Source organism: Chiloscyllium punctatum, chromosome 17 (genome assembly GCF_047496795.1).
Source record: "Chiloscyllium punctatum isolate Juve2018m chromosome 17, sChiPun1.3, whole genome shotgun sequence".
In the NCBI taxonomy this organism is placed as follows: domain Eukaryota; kingdom Metazoa; phylum Chordata; class Chondrichthyes; order Orectolobiformes; family Hemiscylliidae; genus Chiloscyllium; species Chiloscyllium punctatum.
The window spans coordinates 25,251,500-25,275,348 of record NC_092755.1 but is presented as its reverse complement, the minus strand read 5'-3'; the positions used below and the strand labels follow the sequence as shown (position 1 = coordinate 25,275,348).

General features: G+C 44.3%; 1 non-coding gene across 1 annotated transcript; it reads right to left on the bottom strand.

Moving 5' to 3' along the window:
* Positions 1-21,330: 21,330 nt before the first annotated feature.
* On the bottom strand, positions 21,331-21,402 carry trnah-gug (transfer RNA histidin (anticodon GUG)). The gene has a single exon. It is a non-coding gene; the product is annotated as a tRNA-His (tRNA).
* Positions 21,403-23,849: the final 2,447 nt, after the last annotated feature.

The window sequence follows — 23,849 nt, the reverse complement described above, 5'->3', positions numbered from 1 at the left end:
GTCGTCAATGTTTGGACCGTAGGGCGAGGTGGAATAAGGTGGGACGACTTTCCCCGCAGCATAACGGCTGCGACATGATCTTATGGAATGGTTGTTAACTGAGTATTTATGTGTTTTACCCAAGTTGGGGTGAGTTGAAAACTCGAGAGCAGAGGTTAAAGGTGAGTGGGCTGAAATTGACAAAGGACCTGCGGCACATTTCCCACACAGAAGGTTGTGCGTGTTTGGAATGAGCTCCCAGAGGAAGTGGAGGAGGCTATTACACTCAGAAAATTGCAAAGGTAATCGGATGAGTTTCTGGATAGGATGAGTTTAGCGGGATTGGAGACAAATGCTGGGGAACGGGACTTGTTTAATTTTGGCTATGTGGTGAGCATGGACGAGATACACCGAAGTTTCTGATTCCACGCGGTGTACCCCAATACCGTCGTGTTGCTTACACCGGCTTTAAATGATTACTTTTTAGCAGAGCTTGCCGTCGCAGTCTGTGGCACAATCGTTTAGTCTGTTCGACTGCTCACAGGAAAGGTAGTATTGTGAAACACTGCAGAAACGAACGACTTCCTTACTTTTGCTCCGACTGACCATACTCCGTGAAATTTTCCCAGACCCTCAGTTGAGGATTTTTGCTGCTGGAAGTTACCTCAGAAACCCTGTTAACTCGTAATGTACTGAGCCAATCGCAAAACAGTAAGCATTTAACACGGAACACAAACAAAACTGGCATACCTAATGCATTTTCAGACACAGAGATGCATGAATGCTAAATGTGAGAGAGTCCGAGGGCATGAGTCATAAAGTAATCTCACAACTAACAACAGTGCAATTCCAAACTATTCTTTCAAACACACTGCAGCCTTAGTGCACCAACACTTCCCAGGCAAATCTCAAAAGAGAGAAAAAAAGAATCTAATAAGAATGGGCCATAAAAAATGTATTTCACCAATCACAGTCTCGATGAGATTACCTTTCCCTTCTGATGTCTCCAGGACGGAAATGAAGCAAATGGTAGAAATTCAATAACATATGACACCGAAATTCATTGGAACGATTTTCCCATTCGCCAGAAAACCAAATAATGACGAGTCCAGCCACTGCAGGACTTTGTTTCACAACAGCGATGAAATGACACTCTCCTTTCGGTTCCAGTAAAAACTCAACTTGCCTGGAACATAAAGCAGCAGTAGAGCTGTTTGCGATTTTCCGTGCGGGAGGTGAGCACTACCATGAAAGCACAAACACTTTGAGAAAATCTGCACTCTCCCACACCACAGTTAACTCTCCAGGAATCGTTCCCAATTTGTTAAAAACTCAACTTGCCTGGGACGAAAATCAGCTTGAGCCCGCGATTTACCGTGTGGGAGGCGAACACGATCATGATAAGATGGACAACTGACCCCCCTCTCCTAAAGCAAACTCCCAGGCCTGCTTTTTATTTGAACACGCCGCAGCCACAGAAACTGCAGTGGAGGGACTCGACCCTCAGCTTCTTTAGTAATTGAGTTGTGAAGCAGGATCCTCCGGCTCCTTGGCTCCCCTTCATATGGCCAATTCGGTTCGAATAGTGAAATTTCCTGTGTCTGATCCGCAGGAGACCCTGCAGGATTTTCAGACAGCGCCATCCTCCCTGTGGCATGTACGTGCTGGATAACATTCTGTTGTGTCATGTGTCCCGGCTTTGCCAATATTGCCGTTGTTTACCTCCCTCCATCCTGTTGGTTGAACTGTGAGTCCAGTCAGAAACACAAATGTGTAACAAAACACCTTAGCTGTGCTGGCTCTCTGCAGAGATAAATGTGATTCTCTTTTTGTATCATTCTCTTGCCTTCTCCCTGTAACTCTACACATTTTTACTTTCAACATGAACATTGAATTAGGTTTTCAACAACTCGATTGAAACTGCGTCTTTGTCAATGTCAGACCCTAACCACTCCCTTTGTGAAAACATTTCTCCTCGTGTACATTTTTCTTCTTTTACTCATGTCTTTAAAACTCTGTAGAATCGTTCTCGATCCTTTCAGGCGTAGGGAGCATTCCCCCTTCCTTATTCCCTCTGTCTAACCCACTCATGTCTTGGAATGTTTTAACAAGGCCAGCTTTTGGCCTTCTGCTCTCCAAGGAGACCTGTCCCAACTTTCCAAATGACCTTTATTGTTGACATTCCTCATATACCACACCATTCTCATCAACCTGTTCACCGCTGTTTTCAATCATTTCACGTCCCCACTTCCTAAACCTTCACACCCAGAACTGTGTGAATATCCAGATGGTGGATTTACTCAGAGTGGGATTCTGTGTGTGAACATCCTCTTACACTTGTTTGACTTCCACCACATGTGGTACTGTGCCATGCCCACTACAATGACACTTCTGATCCCAAAACTCAAAGGTATTTCAAAGGGTGCAACTTAATGATTTACATCTTTTTATCAAACAGTTGATAGGACGACCGAGCAACAGTGAAACCAAACAACCAAGGCTCGATGGCGATTTGAAGTCAGACATTCTCCCATGCCAGTATTAACACCAGCTTCTAAGTGAAGATCGTGCCCTAGACACTCTTACATTGCCAACACCAAACCAGCTGAGATTCGTTCAGGTCCAACTACATCCCAATTTGTTCTCAGATTTCTAAGCATCCAAGTATATAAAGAATATCGCCTTGTCATTCCATCTCCTTGTTCACGGGACAGTGCTGTTGATCCCTTCCGTTTGCACTAAGTTGTCTCCATCGGCAGAGTATTCAGCTATTTCCCTCCACCGACAAGCAGTGTGAGGGGAGGCAAGCGCGGTTACACTCTAAAGCTCGCTCTCATCGGTACAGCCAGTTCCATCAAGTGCTGGGAATCAGCAAGTTTGATTGGGAGCTTCCTGCAAATATTATTTATCTGAGAAGCGATAAAGATGTTGAGCTGGCGGGTAAGACACAAATGGACTCCGGAATCTCTACCCTCAGGTAAATTCATCTGAGGGCATTTTTGTGCAGCCTGTTTGCTGTTCAAAATCCATCTTCACACAGCAATCCTGCAGAAAGGTTTTTGTAACAATAACATCGGCTTCTTTGCTGCAATCGGGCAGCAGTGAACATCTGAGCCCCAACTTTCCCAGATAAAGACAATCCCAGTGAAAGTCTCACTCACTGAGAGCCATCCCCACGTCCCTGAGCTGCGGGGCTGCAGACAGTTGAACGCAGAAGGTAGGGTTAACAATGAGACTTTGTTTCACCATCAGCCACTCTGTCCCAGAGACAGGAAGAGGGGCAGCATCAATGTGTGGCGTCACTCGCGCGCCGACAGAAGCTGTTCAGCCCATCGAATCCATAGCGACTCTCTGACGCTTGTATATCCCTGTGGTTATTCACAGTTGATGATGTATGTCTTAATAATGCCGTGCTGTCCCTGTATCACAATTCTGTCTCCAACAAATTGATCCAATTGTAATTCACAGATTTTCATTTCACAGGGAGAACACTGCTGTGTGAAACGGCGTGGGGAATAACTGCAGGGCGTCATGCGCATATAGCACTCTAAAACTGATGTGTCTCATCTTCACCAGTTTATTCCCAGCTCTGGCAAGAGATTTTGTGAATCAGATCAGAGCACACCGACAGAGAACAGGAAAAGAGTTTCCAGAACTTCACAAGTGTGTTTCCTCATTTGTGTAAATTTCCCGTGTGTATCGGTATGAAATATTCATTTCAGATACATTGAATGAAAGGAAGCAGAAAGTGAAACAACATGTAATGCGTAGAATGGAGAATTATTATGGAGAAACACTGGCGGGTACAGTACACACAATGAAACATGGAATTGTCAACGAGTAGAGGATGTTTTCAATCCATTAATTTCATGGTTATGAGCCCAAAACGCTCCGACTGGGCCGCTCTGTTAGCTGACAATAGCAGTTTCACACAGTCTTCAGCTTTTTGTCTGGCTTGTGGCATGTACCTCAGAGGATGATTTCAAAAGGTCTTCACGATTATTGTGTGACACACTGTGGTGCAGATGTGTCCCGGTTGTGTCAATGCAACCTGTGACTAACTTGCCACATTCCGTTAATTTAACTGTGATTTCACTCAGAATCACAAAATATGTCACAGTGCAAAGTGAGGCCATGCAGCCCACCTTCGCTGTGCTGGCACCAAACAATAGGGAAGCGTCTATGTAGTTTGATTGATTGACTTTATTTGATTGTCACGAGAACCTGAGTACAGTGAAAAATTTTGTTTGCGATTGGTAAATGCAGATCATAGTAATCAAGGGTATGCAGATCACAGCATGAGAAAAACAACATTTTGGACAGATTAAGGATTTCAGGTTACTCTGCACAGGACGTGCACTCGGCAAAATCCACATTAACTGGATCAGCATCATTTGATGTTAGGGAATCCATTTCTCCTCTAGTAACGGTCTACAAGAAGGTACTGTTGTGTGTCTTTAAGCTTCGGTACCTTAATGTGACCTCGATCCATCACAATTATACCTGAGTCCAAAATGGAGCTGGATGCAAAACCCCAGGGCTCGCACTTACATCACCCACCCGAGGCGATATCACACCCAAAACCAACAAGCCAGAACCGTAGCAGAAGCATGATCCATAAATCAGGTGAGTTTCCTTGTTTTTTTTTTAAAAAAAGGTTCTTCTGTTGTTTCGGAGTGAAGGCAGCACTGAGTTTTAATAGCAGCTCCTTGCCGCTCTGACTCCCGGTTCCCAGGAGGCTGTGCTGGCCAGTTCCCCCACGAGCGGGCTCCCACCATAGGAGCTGGATGAACTCGGCTTCTATTAGCAATCAGTGTCGTGGGAGAGCAATGTGTGTCCGCTCTTCAGTTTCCTATCAACCAGATTAAGGCTTATGGAGCGCGGGAGGGGGTTAGAGGGAGTGGGAGTTATGGAACTTCTGGAAAGCTGAACAAAACGGAGATCGTGCATGCACAGGAACTCATTCTTTTGGGAACCTTGTGCAAATACCGCCATCTGAGACTGATAGAAAAGTGCAGAACTGCCGGGAAAGAGAGAATCTCTCGCAGTCATCGGGAACATGTCTGTGTCCTTCTCGAAGTCACAGCGAGGGCTCTGCTGTCTGACTCAGCATGGGATGTAACTGTCGCTCAGTTACACTGGAACTGATGTGTATAAGCTTTATCACGTTACCCCCAGTTCAGAGAACAGATCTCACAGCTCACATCATCCGAGAGTGACAGGGAGCAGGAGAAACCGATTCAGACCATCATCTGAACACCTCCTGGGGAGAAAGCGGACGTGGGAGAGCAAACAGTCCGGACCAGTGCTTGTTCCCAGCATTTACAATCTTGGTCTGTGTGACAACAAAAGCCGGAACCAGGAACTGCTTATCTTGTTTCTTAAAACAGGCGTGAAAATTTGCACAGCATAGATGCATCTACCTGCTGTTAGTGAAAGGATGAACAGCACAGTACAGTGCACAGAGTATGGTCTGATCTCTGGGTTATGGGCTCAGCACGCTCCAACTGGGACCCTCTGCTCACAGGATTTGAACACAAACAAAGGAATGACTCAGTGACAAAATCTGTTGAAACGGATTCTGTGAGGAATTGAAAGCAATGGAATGAGAAGCCCCACTAAGAGCGGGATGTAACATTATCTGTGAAGGGATTGTTTTCCAGACACGAGGAGAGAGCGCAGTGCTGTTTCCATGGGTCAATCAGGATAGATAGATTGAATCAACGTCGGATGTTATTGTCGGGTGTCCTGTCGCTTAGACATACTGCACCTCTTGCACAATGGTGCAAAAGTTCGGACGTTTTGTGTAGAGGGGACAACTTCAATATCGTTAATGAGGCAAAATGCACAAATGAGCAAAACAACAAAGCAACCACAGAAACTGGTGTTAGGTGACGAGGCAAATCTAATGTAAACCAGCAAAACACAAAGGATTCACCCCGTGCTGTATTCTGCTTTCTTTGGTGTTCTTTGCCGCTCTGGGTAACTGTTCAAAATGTTCGATATTTGTCCCATAAAACGTCGGATCGTTTCATTGGTTTTAACAGTGTAAAAATACCACATTCAAACTTGATTGGGGCATAATTTAAACTAATTGGCCGAATTTGAATTTGTTTTTTTTGTATCCATGTATCGGAATTGATTATTCAGAAAGAAAAAAATCATTTTAGAAGATGATTCCCGAATTGTTGAAAAACCACGTGCCAGCACACAAGGAACGAATTTAACAGGGATTCTGGGCTGCGTGGATCGAGAGGCAAAAGTGACTCACTCACGAATTGTTCAGCGTTCATCGGAAAGAAATTGCATAACACCGGCAACTGAACATGTTAAGTGTAAGAGCTGGTGGTGTTGAAAGGTGCAGCAGCTGGTTCTCCGTGAAATACTTCAGATTGTTAATGTGCTGAGCTGTTTGTTTTAGCTTTGCATTAAATGGAAGCCGGTTAGCTCAGTCCGTTGCTAACTGGTTTATGGGATAGAGTGAGACTAACAACGTGGGATTAATTGTCGCACTGTCTCAGGTTGCCATAAGGATCATCAGCTCCACCGCTCACGTGATCTGTAATACAATGTGACTCTAGTGAGTAGGAATGGACCTGTCGATGTCAAACATCATTATCATTGCCATCTGTTGCCTTGAACATTTGTTCACAATGACCAGGAACGGGACTGAGTCCATTTAATACTCACTGATCTCTGTCCGAAAAATCCAGCGACAAGAATCATCCTTATTCCTGTTGGAACCCTCTGTTCCACACAGCAGCAAAACTATTTGTCATGACTTTACCAGATACGCTGTCAACATTCAATCTACCCAAAGAGATAAATCTAATTCCTTTCGAATGGTTGAATGAGCTGTGTGAGTTTGCAGCAAACAGGATTATATGAAACGAGTTGAACAGCCTTTCCAAGAATGTAATCCAGTGCAGTGTCAGAGATTTGAAAAAGGTCATCATGCTAAAATATCACCTCTGTTTCTCGATCCACATATGGATAATTACCTGGTGAATATGTGCAGTTTTACGGTTAATAATTGACACCCTTCCCAAAGACTGAACAATCCCACAAATCAGAAACTGGCGTTTTCGAATAGATTCTGCTTTATTTGACATTATTCTTCAACTACACTTCAGTCTGATGCTCCAATAATTCCTGATCAACGTCAGTAAAAGCAACTTTAGATAAGGATTGAAATTATAACTGCGGCATGTTTACCAAACGCTAATCAGTTGCTCCACTAGAGCCACAGGCAGTAAGCCTATAACGTGCCCTACTCGTACCTCTGGGACCATCGACCCGCCTGTTCTACTTTTGCTGTGGTTCTGGAATTAATGCTAAGACAGAGAAGGAGGAGGAACTGATATGGACCTGTGACTATTCGCGCATCAGGTTCAGGAACCGGGACACAGAAAAATGGGATTTAAAACTGGGTTTCTGTGGCTCGCTGCGTTGTTTACAATGTGACATTATCGATGTCGCAGGGCTTCTCATTGGGTCGGCTTCAATTTAGCACAGAATTCGATTCATTGACACTTCCCGAACTTCCTTCTGCAAGTTCCTACCGACAACATGAAACATACTGCACTCATCACCAAACTTCACCAGGGGTACATCCAAGGACATGTTGCACAGTTTTCGTGAATACTGAAGATATAAGAATGTTATACAAGAGTAAGTTAAATTTCAGTTTAAATTGTAAAGTGATAAGAATCCAGGGTAAGATACTGAATGTCCCAAATTCATGTTTATTACTGCGGCCAGAACTCTAGCCAGGCTATGGGGAAATCTGTCCCTGAATCCCCAATGCCAACACGGCCGTTTGCTCCATGTGCCCAGTTGGAAACCTGTGTGAAGGAGCATACAGTCTGACAGAGCGCCTGGGAGAATCCTCCACTGTCTGATCTAAAGCTACAACAGGAGCTGTGTATTCCAGCTGTGAGTAGTGGGATAAAGGGGAGGTCCTTGGTATTCCGTGGTGTAGGTTCACAGGGTCCTCATCATGTTATTGTTTCAAATCCTCTGTCAGAAACAGCACAGACAGAGAGGAATAGGAGAGGGGCCATTTCACCCGCCAGCGCTACCCCGCCATTGGTTATCATCATGGCTGACCGAACACGTCAATGTCTTTTCCCAGCCCATCCACAACAACCTGTCGCCCAAAGGGAAAAAGACACTGAATAAACCGAAAACCTCTGTGTAACTGTAGGAGGGAAATGTGTTTAGAGACAGTGGGCTTCTGCAGTGGGGGTTTTGTGAAAGAACAGCCGATTGTGGGCTGATCATATTTCAAATGATACGATTCCTTCAAAACTCACCACCCAGAAAGTGAGGAATCTTCTCTGGTCAGTAGCAGGGACGAGAATTCCAGACGATGGGAACTGGTGATGAGTCAGTGGAACAATCATTGATTCAGCTGAAATCCGAACTAAACTCCGATTCTGGTGGGACTCAAGCCCACAAACTTTGAATCGCAATCTTAACAATGCAGTAGATGTCAAACACGTCTCTCATTGTGCCACAGAGCTGCGCTCGCCTCCATTCTACTGCACCCAAAGTTATGGTGTTCAAGTCTTTCATCAAACATCTGTTTATCCTCGCCTCACTTTCCAGTAACTAGTCTTTATCCGTGCATGCTCTAGCTCCTAAAGTGTACGGCCAAATACTCCTGAAGACACCACACGTTCAAAGAGTGAGATCTACACAAACAACACTCAGGATGTAAACATTCTTCCTAAATCTTCTCTGAACATCCCCTCTCTAGCATTTCAACTATAGCCCTGGTTATTAACACTTCCCATAAGCAGTTTCTTCCTGTCACACATATCTATCCCCTTTCTGTGCACGTTAGTAAATTCCTCTCTCAGCTTTCTCCGCTCTCAGATAAAGAGCCCCAGTCGAACTTTGCAGTGGCGAGAGTGGAGTGCTTTAAAAGCACAGCAGGCCAGGCAGCATCCGAGGAGCAGGAGAATCGATGTTTCGGTCATAAGCCCTTCATCAGGAATGAAGATTTTGAGTCGAGATTGAGGGAGAGGAATGGGGTTGGTGGTCAGGTGATGGGAAAGTGGATGAAGATGAGGGAGAATGTGATAATTCAGAGGAGGGATTGATGGACGTGTCCAGAGAGCAGTGGCTAATTGGGACTGGGATAATGATGGGGAGGCGAAATGAGGAAGCTGTTGAAATACAGATTTATCCCGTCTGGTTACAGGGTCCTAAGGTGAAATATGAGACGTTCTTCGTCCAGGCATCGGCTGGTAATGAAATAGCGGTGGCTTGTAGCTGAAATATGGATTCTCCTGCTCCTCAGATGCTGTCTTACGTGCTGTGATTTTGCAGCACTACACTGTCGACTCTGAGCTCCAGCACCTGCAGCCCTCACTTTCCCTTATCTTTGCAGGAGGAATGGTCGAGCTCAGGCACCACGTTGGTAAATCTCCTCTGACCACCCTCCCGTGCAAACACACGTTTCCTGAAGGCTGTCAATCAGAACAGAACAAAATTATCTAAAGAAAAGCAGACATACCTGAACAAAATCAGCAGGTTTAGTGCATCTGGGAGAGATATCCGAGCCAAACCATCCACCTTTGGAACGAATGATATGTGTAGGTGGGGCAGTAACGTGTAAGAAGGTGTACAGTATCTAAAATAATTGAACTCGATACTGGGTATTGAAGATTGCACAGTCTCTCAGCAGGAAATGACGTGCCGCTCTTTCAACTCGCGCTGTGCAATGCGGGAGGTCTGCAGGAGACCAAACTGAAATGGAGACATGGGAACACAGTGGGGTGATGCAGTGACAGGAACCTGGAAGCTCATGGTCTTTTTTTTCTTGCAGATAGAACGTAGGTGTACACATGTTTGTCACCCGCTCTGTTTTTCTCTCCCCAGTCTGGACGAGATCACATTGTGAGCTGGAAAATCTATTTGCTAAATTGAGTGATGGGCAGATAAATCAATGAACCTTTCACAGTGAGGAGAGACCTCATGAACGATCAGCATTACACCTTCTTGGATTTCGTGGAATGTGCCATATGGGGAAGTGCTGGAGGTCAAGAAGGATTGGACGATGGCGTATAGAAAGAAAGTTTTCTGCATAGTGCCGGTATTCAGTGGTATGGGCTAGTGGGAAAGGGCAGAATGTATATCTTCCTGAACTACCTGCTCTAAAAAAACAGCTCACTACAGAGCAAAAGTATTTAATGATTTTCATTCCAACACTGACACTAGGTACAGCTTGCAGAAGTCACGTGTTTGTGCTATCACTGTCACTCTGTCTCCGCGGGAGCAGTAGTACTCCCCCACGTTGATTAAAACAGAACAGTTCTTCTTGTGAAATGTCCCTTCGAGACTGGAAGGACAGCTATTAATAACAATCACTGAACTGTCCAAACTCCATTTCAAATAACTTGACCCATAGCCTTGTATGTCTTGGCATCCCAAATTCCAATCGGAATATTTTGGAAGGTTATGGGGATTCCTGCCTCTCCGATCCTTCCATACACTGGATTTTAGATTTCAACCACCCACTGTTTGAAAACGGTTTTCTCCGTCACTCTAATCTTGCCGCCCCTGACCTTGAATCGATGGCCAACCGTGATCGAAGCCTCCATCAAAGTGTAACATGTATTTCAGTCTACTCTATCCATATCCCTCAGTTCTTTTTTACATCTTAATCATGTCCCCCCACAATCTCCTCTGCTCAAAGAAAAACAACTCTACTTTGTCCAATCTCACTTCTTCAGCCCAGACAATAACTTATCAAATCTCCCCTGCATCGTTTCCAGTGCGATCACATCCCTGCTCTAATATAAATGGCATAGCTACACACATTGGTCTCGCTTGAGCCGAATGAACAAGTGAAATAAATGATGCGCAATTCGACAAAAAACTGGTGTTTTTTTAAAATAAAGTTTATTTTCCTCAATGCTGCCCTGTGCCCTTTTCCTGAGTCTGATGTTTCAATAATTGCTGGTTCATCTCAGTGAAAGCAGCTACATGAGGATTGATCTCACACCCGGGGTATCCGAATGGATCAACTGGTTTGAAGGTCCCGATGGTGAGACTTGGGCGTGGTCACCCAGCAACAGTGAACGCAACAACACCAACTGAACCGGGCCAATGTGAAAATGATTGTAAGGGAAATGGGAGGGGGAACTTAAAAGACCTAAGTGATTGCGGGAGGGAGGAAAGACTCTGAGAAGGGGTGAGTCTAAATCCTGATATATGACTCGCAGAGATGTGTGTGTGTGTGTGAGAGGGGTTTGTTGGCAAAGTAATCATAATGTCGGAGAATGTTTTCAAGTAAAATAAACTAATTTCTTTCTGTGCTTCCTCTGCATGAGTCACAAGGAATAAAATGCAGTGACTCGGATTCCTACGAGCTTACTGCAGCCACAATGCAGAATATTTTATCATTGCATTTTATCACTGAGTCATGCAGAGACACGCGTTTAAAAACAACAATAATTACAGTGACAGAATATATGTTAGGAAGAGAAGCAGATGCACAACAATATTTTAGGCGAGGGACAGGAGGTATGTGGGAATTCAGAATTGGCTGAATTTTAAATTCGATATCCTCAGACGTTGTGGTGGTTCCATCAGACTGCCTGTTGAAGACTGAGTTTGATGGATTTCAAGAAACAGAAAGTTTCAGAGGATAGTGCGAGATATTGGTGCAATGTATGTTTCAATAGCAATGAGTTTTAAAATTTTGCTTCACTAACTTACCCACACAAGGAGGTTCCCATTGCTGCAGTCAGTAACATAACCCCTGTTCATATAACCAGAATCAGGCAAACCTTGTGGCACGTCCGCTAACATCAACCCGGAAGTGGGGGAGGAAATGAGCACGTGAAGCTATTCTGTGGCACCAGTGACAAAATTTGGTAAAGGTGCGGTCATTGAGTCATAGAGATGTACAGCATGGAAACAGACTCTTTGGTCCGACCCGTCCATGCCGACCAAATATCCCAAGCCAAACTAATCCCACCTGCCAGCACCCAGCCGATATCCCTCCAAACCCTTCCTATTCCTGTACTCATCCAAATGCCTTTGAAATGTTGCAATTGTACCAGCCTCCACCACTTCCTCTGGCAGCTTATTCCATAGACGCACAACCCTCTGTATAAAAAAGTTACCCCTTAGGTCTATTTTATATCTTTCCCTTCTCAACCTAAATCTATGCCCCCTAGTTCTGGACTCCCCGCCACCAGTGAAACGACATTGTCTATTTATTCAAGTGTGTGAAATGCTGAGGATGGGAGTGCTTCTGGTTAAAGGCGAGGTGGAAGGGCATCTTGGTCTCAATTTATTATATTATTAAGGTTCAGCAGCAGCATTAACCAGCACAGAGGATTGGCTCAGAGGAAGCTTACTGGAGCCTTAAGTGAGAGACTGATGTATTGAAAGCATTCTAAGAGATTTCCTCAACAAAGTGGAAGTTTGTTACTTTGACAGTAAGAACTGATTTTACTCACATCGTCTCCACACCATTCTCTTGCTCCAGTAAACACTCCAATCCATTGTACATTGCTTCCAGGAACGCGTAGTATTCTCTCTCAGTCTGGGATAATCTAAATTGACAATGTCATTCTTTGAATGGAGAAATGCAGCAGGGAGTTGGTAGTGCAGCGGCGATATATTGGGCTCGTAAACTTTGGAGACTGGAACGTGGCAGCTGCTGTTATTTAAATTCGATGAAAAAATCTGGAAAATATACCCAACCTCAGGAACAGAGACAATAACATTACATTGCTGAATACTCATTCATTCATGTCCCTTTGAAAGGGAAATCTGCCGACCATAACGAGTCCTGTCAACATGTGACTCAAGACCCATAACAATGTGGTTCACCCATAAATTCTCCCTGACTAAGTTCAAGGCGAATGAAGAATGAAGAACTAATGGTCTTCAGACCAATGATAACAACCTTTCGTGGGAAAATAAGGAAGCACAAAAATATATGGACAACGGGGAAATGGGAATCGTATCTGTGTGGACTCGAATTCAACTGTTTATCAAACTAAGTAGACACAAGGATACCCGCAACGCCAAGAAGTCAGGGCCATGGGAAGACTGCAGGAAGGGTTTCAATTACCCGCTGAGGTGTAAACTCACTTTCTCAGTCAGAATGCGCACAGGTCACTCATCACACCCATATGTGAGAAGTGATCACTCTGGAGAACAACTGACAGAGTGAACAGCAAGTTTACAAATAACAGCAGGAGGCCGATTCTGCTGTTATCGCAGCTGTTAACCCCAATCAGCAAAGAATCATGTTTGTATGCGTGTTTCCAGTGGAGTTCCACTGTTTTTTGATGTGGACCAATGATTTAGACTTAGTTTTAGGAGCCATGATTCAGAGGTTTGCTGAAGATTTAACAATTGGTCGTGTAGTTGACTATGACGAGGAATGATAGAGACTGCAGGGATGTATCAATAAGATGGAAAGGTAAAATGGTGAATTGCGTTGAATTCAGACCAATGAGTGTTAACGAAATTGGGGAGAAGAAACAATAGCAAGGAGTATTCTGTGTGGTGTAGACAGACAAAGAGATCTTGGAGTGGACATTCATGATCACTGAAGGTCAATGGGCAGGGGAATTAGTTGGACGGACGTGCGTATTGTAGCTGCTGGAGATCAGAGTCAAGATGAGAGTGGTGCTGAAGAAGCACAGCAGGTCAGGTTGCATCCGAGTCGCAGAAAAAAAAGGCGTTTTGGGCTAAAGGCCTTCATCAGGAATAAGGCTGGGAGCCTCGAGGTTGGGGAGATAAATGGATGGGGTGGGGTTTAGGAGAATTTAGCTGAGACAGCAATAGGTGGATGGAGGTGGAGATAAGAGTGTTAGTTCGGAGAAGAGGTTTGAGTGGATTAGTGCGAAGGAAGATAGACAGGTGAGACAGGTCAGTAGGATGGTGCCAAGCTGGAAGGTTGGAACTAGGGTAAGGTGGGAGGCGGGGGGAAATGAGGAAACTGGTGAAATCCACATTGATGCCATGGGGTTAACTGTCATGAGGCAGAAGATGAGATGTTCTTCCTCCATGCATTGGGTGGTGTGGGAATGGCGGTGGAGGAGGCCTAAGACCTGCATGTCCTCGGGAGGGTGGCAGAGGGGAGAGTACAAGTGTTTGGTCACTGGGTGCTGGGGTTGATTGTTGCCGGTGTCTTGGAAATGTTCTCTGAAGCGCTCTGCAAGAAGGTGTCTGGTGGCCCCACTGTATAGGAAACTGTATCAGGTGCAACGGATGCAATAAATGGCATGTGTGGAAGTGCAGGTGAATATTTCATGGATGTGGAAGGCTTCTTTAGGCAGAGGGCAGAGGTGGGGTTGTGTGGGTACAGGTTTTACAATTCTTGTGGTGGCAGAGGAAGGTGCTGGGAGGGGAGCGTAGGTCATTGGAGGGTGTGGACTTGACTAGGTAGTCATGGAGGGAATGGTCTTTGCGGAAAGTGGATAGGGGTAGGGAGTGAAACATATCCCTGGAGGTCAGTGTTACTGATGTTTTTTTTAGAAACCCACTGACTCTCACAGCTATCTGGACTTTAACTCCTCCCACTGCACCTCCTGCACCAATGTTATCCTGTATTCCAAACTCCTCCACCTCTGCCACATCTGCTCCAAGAGGACCAGTTCCACAACCGAACACAACAGATGACCTTCTTTAAAGTCCGGAACTTCCCCTCCCATATGGTTGAAGATGCCCTCTAACGCATCTCATCCATGTTCTGCACGTCGAACCATGAACCCCATATCTCCAAACACAACAAATACAGATCAAGGACACGAGGAAGGTCCTCAATTCCATTCCACCAATCTCTGCAAACATCACATCATCTGCCGACATTTTCACTACCTCTAAATTGACCCCACCACCAGGGATATATTTCCCTCCTCAAACCCATTCGTTTTCCTCAGAGACCTTTCCCTCCGTGACTACCCATACCCTCAAGTGACCCACCCTTCCCTTCCAGCACCTTCCTCTGCCACCGAAGGAATTGCAAAACCTGAACCCACATCGTACCCCTCACTTCTGTCCAAGGCTCCATCAAAGGTGCACCTACACTTCCACAGATGTCATTTGTTGTATCTGCTGTTCCAGATGCGGTCACCTCTAAATTGGGTAGACCGGATATCTTCTGACAGAGCACTTCAGAGAACATCTCCAGGAATCAACTCCACTGCCCTAAGGCCAAACATTTCAACTTCGCCTCCCACTCTCCTGAAGATATGCAGGTCCTGAGCCACCCCCTCGCCACTCCCTCACTACCCAATGCCTCATCTTCTTCCTTGGGACCCTTGAACCCCATGGCATCAATGTGGACTTCATTAGTTTCCTCATTCCCACTCCCTCATCTGACACCAGTTCTCACCTTCCAGCTCAGCACCGTCCTCCTGACCTGTCCCACCTGTGTATTTTCATTCCCACGTATCCATTCTACCTTCCTCTCTGACATATCACCGTCAACCCCCACCTCTATCCACCTAATGCACTCTCAGCGACCTACTCCCCAAACCCACGACCTCCCATTTATCTCTCCACCTTAAAAACTGTCTCATTCCTGATGAAGGGCCTTTGCCCGAAACGTTGATTTTTCCTCAGATGCTGACGGACTTGCTGTGTTTCTCCTGCACCACTTTCATATTGAGGGGAATAAGTTGATTGAGAGGGATTTTGGATTTTTCTGTTGTTGACCACAGAATGTTTCAGCTAGTAGAACTTTAGCAAACACCAGGTTAGGGAATAGCTCAAGGTCGGAGCACAAGTGTGGTCAACATTTATTAAGTTTTTAGATTAAAGATGGAGGGCTGAAGTATGCAACTTTGCCCATCAAGACTGATTCACCACTCAATGAGTTTATCATTGATTCCTTTCAAAGTCAGGCTGCTATTGGCCTTGGAGGGGAACTTGCAAATGGTGGCGTTCCGTTGAATGTTCCAACCTTGTCCTGTTAGTTAGTACAGCTGTTCAGCTTTGAATGTTCGGTCAAAAATACTCGGGTGTCTTACTCCAGTGCATCGTGTAGTTGGTGCACTCTGCTGTAATTGTGCCTTAACGGTGAAAGGAATAAATATTCAGGTTTTAAATCGGGGACAATCAAGTGACTGCATTGTCGTGGATGGTGTCCAGTTCCTTAAATGTTTTTGAAGTCACACCCATCTCGACAAATGGAGAGAGTTCTGTTCCACATCTCATTTGTACCTTGCAAACGATGTAGGATTCACGGAGCAATGAGTTGAGTTTACAATCCGAAACTGTCTACCAACAGACATGTTTTTGTTGTGAAAGTGTTTATATAGCCGGTCTCAATCCGTTTTTCCCAAACTTTAGCTCCGTAAACGATGACACAGGGGAATTAGGTTACAGTAAAGCCATTGGATATCAATGGAATATGATAAGGTTGTCATTTGTCAGATTTATAATATTTCGTCCTTGTGTGGACCAATCTGATTCCAATCACTCGCTGATTTCAAGTTCCAATTCTCGGCTGTGCTTGAAATTTCAACCGTTGCCTCACATAACTTTCTCCACCTGCCTTAATAATATGTAAGGACGGTATAAGGGACAGCAGAGATTGACAAACATGGTGCCAACCCTGTATAAAATGGAGCTCTATAATCACATAAGAACAATTATAAACTTCCAATATTCGTGGGATCTTGACAGGGCAGATACGGGCAGATGGTTTGCTCTCTGGTCTGAAGAGAGCATCAGAGGTAATGAACTCAGAATTAGATATTGCCTATTTAATTCAGGAGTGAGGAGGAATTTCTTTGCTCAGGGCCCAGTGATTCTGTGGAACTCTTTCCTGGAACTGTTGTTGAGGCTGATTTATTGTGTATTTTCAAACTGTGCCAGACAGATATTTAACCAGAAAGACGATGAAGCATTATCGAGGTTAGGTAGGAGAATGGAGGTGAAGATTATCACATCAGCCATGAGTTCGTTGAATGGTGGAGAAGACTCGATGGGCTGAATGGCCGACTTCCAATCCTATAACATTTGATGTAACGCCTTATTTTATTGATAAGTTTAGAATTCTGAGGGATGGGATGAAGTGATATAAAAGGTTTATCAAACTGATCAGACAGATCAGGAACTAGGCTCATAAACTGATGAACAAGAAATGTGCATACCACAGATGGGTATGTGCAGACGCTGTCATTGCTCAAGAAAATTCGTAGATCTTATATTGTTGCCAACTTGGTGATCAGACTGGATGATGGATTGCGGTATGATTCACACAGCAAAAAGTTGTGAAAGAAGGAATGATTTGTTTCACTGGAAAAGTTTTCTGCATTTCCAATTCAATTGACTGTTTAAAATACTGATCAGAACTTTGTGTGTAGTGTTACATTAAAATTCACAATCCCACTGGATAAACTATTGCACATGATCTCTCCTTATTTGTTCCCCTTTCATTCGATGTAAATTCATAGACAGTCAAGATGGAATGAAAGGAGGAAAGAAACGTTGCACTCTTTTTCATTATCCCAATTTAACTTATAACAGAAACAAATTGCTTAATTACAGCTTTGATGAGGTCTTGATTTATCACAAATCTCTGGTGCAATGAAGGGCATTAGCAAGATTCTCCATCCAGTGTATACTGAAGATGCGAGGCACAAAGGGAAACCACAGCTGCGTTTGATACAAGTAACAGCGAGAGTAGGATTCAAATCCACACATGCGCAATGGAAGAGCAACCCGCCGCCTTCACCTCTGGGCCACTTCAGCCCATGGCAAAGGGGCTCACATGTGACCACATCAAGATTACATACGGGGCACCGAGGGGATAAGAAATTCCCTGAGCGGAATCGAATCCACACCATTATGGTTCTGCTTTCAGCAGAATAATAATACCAGCAAAATCCAATGAATTGACCTCGTCCTTGGAAGGAATACCTTGTCCTTGATTTATTCCGAGTCGGAACTGTCTCAGAATGAATCAGCAAACATGAAATTCCCGTCACATTCACACACACATTTAGTCTTGACGCATAATTTCTTCAGACAGTTTCTCTCTCACGTGAAGAAGTATAAACGGAGAGAGAAGTGAAGGTGATGTTTTAGCTCGATGGGCTTTCTCATATGGCTGAACCTGAACTGGGTAAAATTCCCGGAAATGCAGTGTTGGTCGTTTCATTTTATTAATTTTGCTGCAACTTCACTCTGTTCATTCCAATGATCGGAAGTGAATTGGATTTATATGATTGGAACGTTTAATGTTGTATTCAATTTTGCTCCGAATTTATTTCAGCTTCATGAAAATACTGATGAGAAAAACAGAAGGTTAAACTACAAAACAAGATGCCAGTTTTGAGTCTCAGTTACTTTGGTAGATTTCAGTGGGTTTCAAATGAACCCAACATCATGGCGATTGTCCTCCTATCTTTAACCTATTGGATTAAAGCAGAAAATCGATCTCTAAGAGATGGATCACTTCCTAATCATTATGGAATAGCTTTCCTTGAATATATACAAAATCTGCTCTGTGCCATTTATAATGCTTCATGTGGAATATTAATATAAATCTTTCAAAACTCTGAGCTTTTTTTTGCTGAATCTTACTCAGCTGCAGACCTTTCCGATATTTCTTTACATCTAAAGTCGTCCAAATTAGATATTGTTTCCTCGAACCTTCTACCCCCCTACACCCCACTTTTACACTTTTACCTGACACAGGCTGTCTCTCTCCTGGTGAAACTCGCTGCTTGTGTGTCTCTCAATGTGCCTTTCCAAATATTTTGGAAGTGGATTCTCTGAGTGACAGAAATTCTGCTCCCATCATTTCTGTGTCCTACATCGATGGTTTTGAAAACTTGACGTTCAGAAATATACGAACTTGAAAGAGTGAATTTACCACCTATTTACTCTCTTTAAACCTCAAATACTCTGGAAAACTTCCTTTCAGTTTTACTTGGTTCAGTGTCAAATTTTCCAAAACACAAATAAATAAAATTCCATCTCCACTAAACGCTGTCAGCATCGTCTCTAATGCCTTAGCAGCCCAGTAAACGCTGGTAGTGTCCTCTCTGATAGAATCACAGATTCCCTACTATGCAGAAAGTACAGTTCAGTCAATCGAGTCTGTTGGGACACTCTGAACAGCATCTCAACCAGACCGAGCTCCCTTCTCTATCCCCGCAGGCCTCTGGCTTGTGATTTCAAATAAACCTGTTGGAATAAAACCTGGCAACGTGGGACTGCTGACCTTATCACTGCGTTCCCCATGGATAATTCACTTAACTTACTGAATTCGCTCCCTGGACACATCAGCTCAATTTAACATGGCCAATCCACCTAACCTACAGAATTAACAGCAGTGAGAACCACTGAGCAAATGTACCATCACATTGAACACTATTTGAATCATGTGTAATGGCTTTACACACTGGTAATCCCACCTAGTGAAAGCAAGTTGCGCCCACCAACCCGAATTCAATGCATCCAAACGCGGTTCTACGCTGTACAACTCATTGGTGCTGATGGAAATGTTTCTGCACTCAGATCTGAATGGGTTTACTCTGTTTTCTTCCTCAGATTCCTGCTTTAAATAAAGTAATCAGTCAGGAACAACTCTATATAATGGTTTTCATAAACACAATATGCAGTTTGCTGAAATTACGTGTATGCACTTTCACTGACACTCTCTCTCCCCAGGAGCTGCAGTCCTTCCCCAGCTGATTCAGACAGCACTGTCCTCCCTGTGACATATCAAATCGAGAATGGAAGGCCAGGCATTAATAACCTTCAGTGGGGATCAGAGCGACAGGTTTAACACATTTCCGATGCCCCCAGCAGGGAATTCAGCCCAGTGACAGGCGGAGACACGAACCACGATACTGTGGAGGACAACAACATCGAAGGAGGCCCTTCAGCCTGTTGTGGCCACACTTGTCCAACACAACTGCTTCCCGACCTGAATCAAGTTTTCCATGATTTAGCACATAGTCTTATATGTTTTGCCATCACAAATTCACATCTCTTTTTTTTTCAGGTTGGAAGGATTTTCGCCTCTCTGACCATTTCCGCAAATCTACTCAAACCTTTCTGCCTTTTCCCGAAATCTCTTGGCCCCAGTGTTCGATCCCTCCATCAATAAGAAACGCTTCTTTCAGTCTATCCTATCCATATCCCTCATTATTTTGCACATCTCAGTCATGTCTTCTCCAATCTCCTCTGCTCGGTGACAAACTACCCCAGTTTGTCCAATCTCTCCTCATAACTGAAACTCTTCAGCCCAGACAATATCCCAGTAAATCACTTCTGCAATATTCCCTGAGCGATTACATCCATGCTCTTCTGTGAGTTGCAAGACTGCACACAGTAATCTAGCTGGAGCCGAATGAACTTTTTTTTTACGATTCTGTTACAGTATGAGGGTGTCGCTGGCTCGGCAGTATTTATTGCTGTCCCTAATTGCACAGCGGGTAATTGAGATTCAACCGGATTGCAGTGAGTCTGGAATCACATGGAGGCCCAAACAGGTAAGAATGGCAGTTACATTCCTTAAATGACGTCAGATGGATTTGTTTTTTTCAACAATTGGCTATAGATTAACAAGAGTTATTAGATTCGTATTTCCAGATATTGATTGAATCCCAATTCTACCACCTAGCATAGTCGGAGTCAAACCTGAGTCCGTGGTTTCTGAATAAACAGTCCAGTGGTCAGTGGTAATAGCGCTCGGCCATTGCAGAAAAGCGGAGATACTGATCTTTTCTAGTGAAGTCGCTTTTCCCCGATACTGTCCTGTGCCATTTTCCTGAGCTTGACCGCCCCACCCCACACCACCCCACAATAATCTCTGGTCCATGTCGGTAAAAGCTGCTACATGAGGAATGATCTCACAACAGTGGTAACCAAATGGATCAAATGGTCTGCAGGTCCCGATGGTGGGGTTGGGGCACGTTCACCCAGTAACAGTGACCACAGCCACACAGACTGATCGGTATCAATGGGAGAGTCTGTAATAGATTCTACAATGCCTTAATGAAATAGGAAATGACTCCACAAACACATGATGAAAGAGCAGCGCTCCGAAAGCTAGTGCTTCAATTAAACCTGTAAGATCATAACCTGGTGTTGGGTGATTTTTAACTTTGTACTCCATAGTCCAACACCGGCATCTCCAAATTAATGAAATGGGGGTATGGGATGGAAAGTTCGGTTAGTGATCGTAGGAGGGAAGAAATCTCTGAGAACGGGTGGATTAGAATTCTGAAACACAGAGATGTGAGCGAGCAGAACTTGAAGGAAAAAGTCATCACTTTGGAGAAAATTACCATGATAAAATAACTGATTCCTTTGTGTTTCACAAAAGACTGGGACAAATAGAGCGATTGCTGCCGTGACTCGGATTCGAACCGAGGTTGCTGCGGCCACAACGCAGAGTACTAACCACTATACGATCACGGCACCCCACAGATGAGCATACAAGGTCGCAGCAATAAGTACAGTATCATAAGAAATGTTAGGCAGAGCACCAAATGCACAATACCAGTGCTTACCGAACAGTGGCAGACATGTGGGAACTCAGAATGGGCCGACCGTTTAACTTCAGTGCCCCAAGTGGCTGTGGTGATTCCATCATTAATATGCTGGAGGCTGAGACAAATAGATTTCTCTAAAACATCAAAGACTCCGGAGACAGTGTAGCTTTTGTTGAAATATATGCTGCAATAGCAATGCAGTTTAACATCGGCTCCTTCACCAGCTCCCCACGAAAGGCAGTGACCACTGCTGCCACAGAGTCCCAATTCCCAGCCCCTGAATCAGAGGAACTGAGTGGCGCAGTCGCGAAGATCCAACTTGAAATCGGGATGGGAATGAGGTCGCAGAGATACTCGATGGCTCCAGTGACACAACCGGAGAATGCACGGTATTTCTATGACGGTTTAGAGGCGCAAGCAATTCCGAGGTTGGGTGTTCCTGGTCAAAGGCGGGGCAGAAGGGAATATGTGTTCCCGTTTATTAGAACAGCAATCTACAGTGCATCTTGCTGAGACAGCTGAGTGCCACAACTGGAGTGTGGACAGCTGGTTTGAAGTTTAATTTTGCTTCACTATCACCCAGTTCCCTGGAATGAATTGCTTTCACCCTGTAGTCTGCGGCTTTCTTCCTCATGGTTAACTGCATGATTAACTGATGTATGATCTGCACACAGCTAAAATACGGCCACTGCAAGTAAATATGAATCATTGATCTATATGAGAAAGCAGTGGAACTCACAGCAGGCATGCTGCGTAGGTTTGCAGGCGACATCAGTATTGTAGACAATGAAGAAGATTATCTAAGATTCAAAAGGATCTTAATCCAATGAGTCGTTGGACTGAAAAATGTAACATGGAGTTCAATCTGGATAAATGGAAGGTATTCCATTTTGGTACAGCAAAAGGAGCAGGGCTTTCCGTCGTGTTGGAGAACACGGAAGTTAGGGATGCAGGTACATAATTCCTTGTAGTTTGCATCACAAACAGACAGGATGGTTCAAAGGCATTTAACTTACTTTCCTTCATTACTTAGTCTTTAGTATACACTAGTTGGGACGTTAAGTTTAAAATTTTCAGGACATTGATGAGGCCGATTCTGGAATATTATGTCCAGTTCTGGTAGCCAAGTTGTAGGAATGATATTATTCAGCTGGTGCAAGGTCAGAAAAGGAATGCACGCATATTGCCGTGTGTGGAATGTTTGAGTTATAATGAAAAGCTGGATAGGCTGAGAGTATTTTAAGATTCGAGATCGGGGTGTTGGAAAACCAAAACGGGTTAGGCAGCATCCGAGGAGCAGGAGAATCAACCTTTCGCACAAGTGTCGCTCATCAGGCTCTTGCCCGAATAATCGATTCTCAAGCTCCTCAAATATTGCCTGACCTGCTGTGCTTTCCCAGCACAACAATCTCGATTCTGATCTCTCATCTGCAGTTCTCACGGTCTCCTCATTGCGACTGTTTTCACTCCAGGTTAGGGGTTTGAGCGGCGACCTGAATGAAGTTTATGAGAGGTAAGTTAGAGTTAACCATAGCTGCCTTTTCCCAGCAGGGTAATTTCAAGACGAGAGGGCATATGTTCAAAATGGAGAGAGATTTTTTTTATAAAAAAGACATGTGAGGCATTTTTCGAGAGGAGGTGTTTTACGTGCGCAATTAACTTGCTGAGGAAGTGATGGATAAGGGTACATTTACAACATTTAAAGGACAATTGGATCCAAAAATGAATGGGAAAGTGGGATTTTTAAAATAAATTTATTCATGCCTAGCACATCAGTTATTTCCCAGAGGACAGTAAAGAGCCAACCACGATATTATCCATCTGGAGTCTCATGTGGGACAGAGCAGCTGAATATGACAGTTTGCTTCCCGAAATCAGATGGGATTTTCCACACAACTGATTCAGGTCACCACGAGACATTTCAATTGCAGGTGCTTATTGAATTCAAACTCCACCATCTGTCATGCCAGGACCTAAACCTTTTGTCCCCAAGATATTACCTGGGTTTTTGGATTAGCAACACAGTAATAAAACTACAAGGGCATTATAACCACTCAGCTGGTTCAACAGGAGACAGCTGGGACAAGATTAGTTTGGCAGTATGTTCAGCATGGATTGGTTGGACTGACGGGCCTGTTTTCATGCTGTATGAATCTATGATTGACGCTATGGAACAAATAGCTGGTTGGGATTAACAGCAGCATTGACAGCATAATCGAACACCTGATGGGATATGTAATCCTGCTGGAGTCTCCGGAGGTTGTTTTATTCAGTGATCCCTTCCCACACACGGGACTGGTGAACGGTCTCTCCCCAGTGTTTCTGATTAAATAAGTTTCCATTTCTGTGGTTAATTAAATCCCTTCCAGCAGT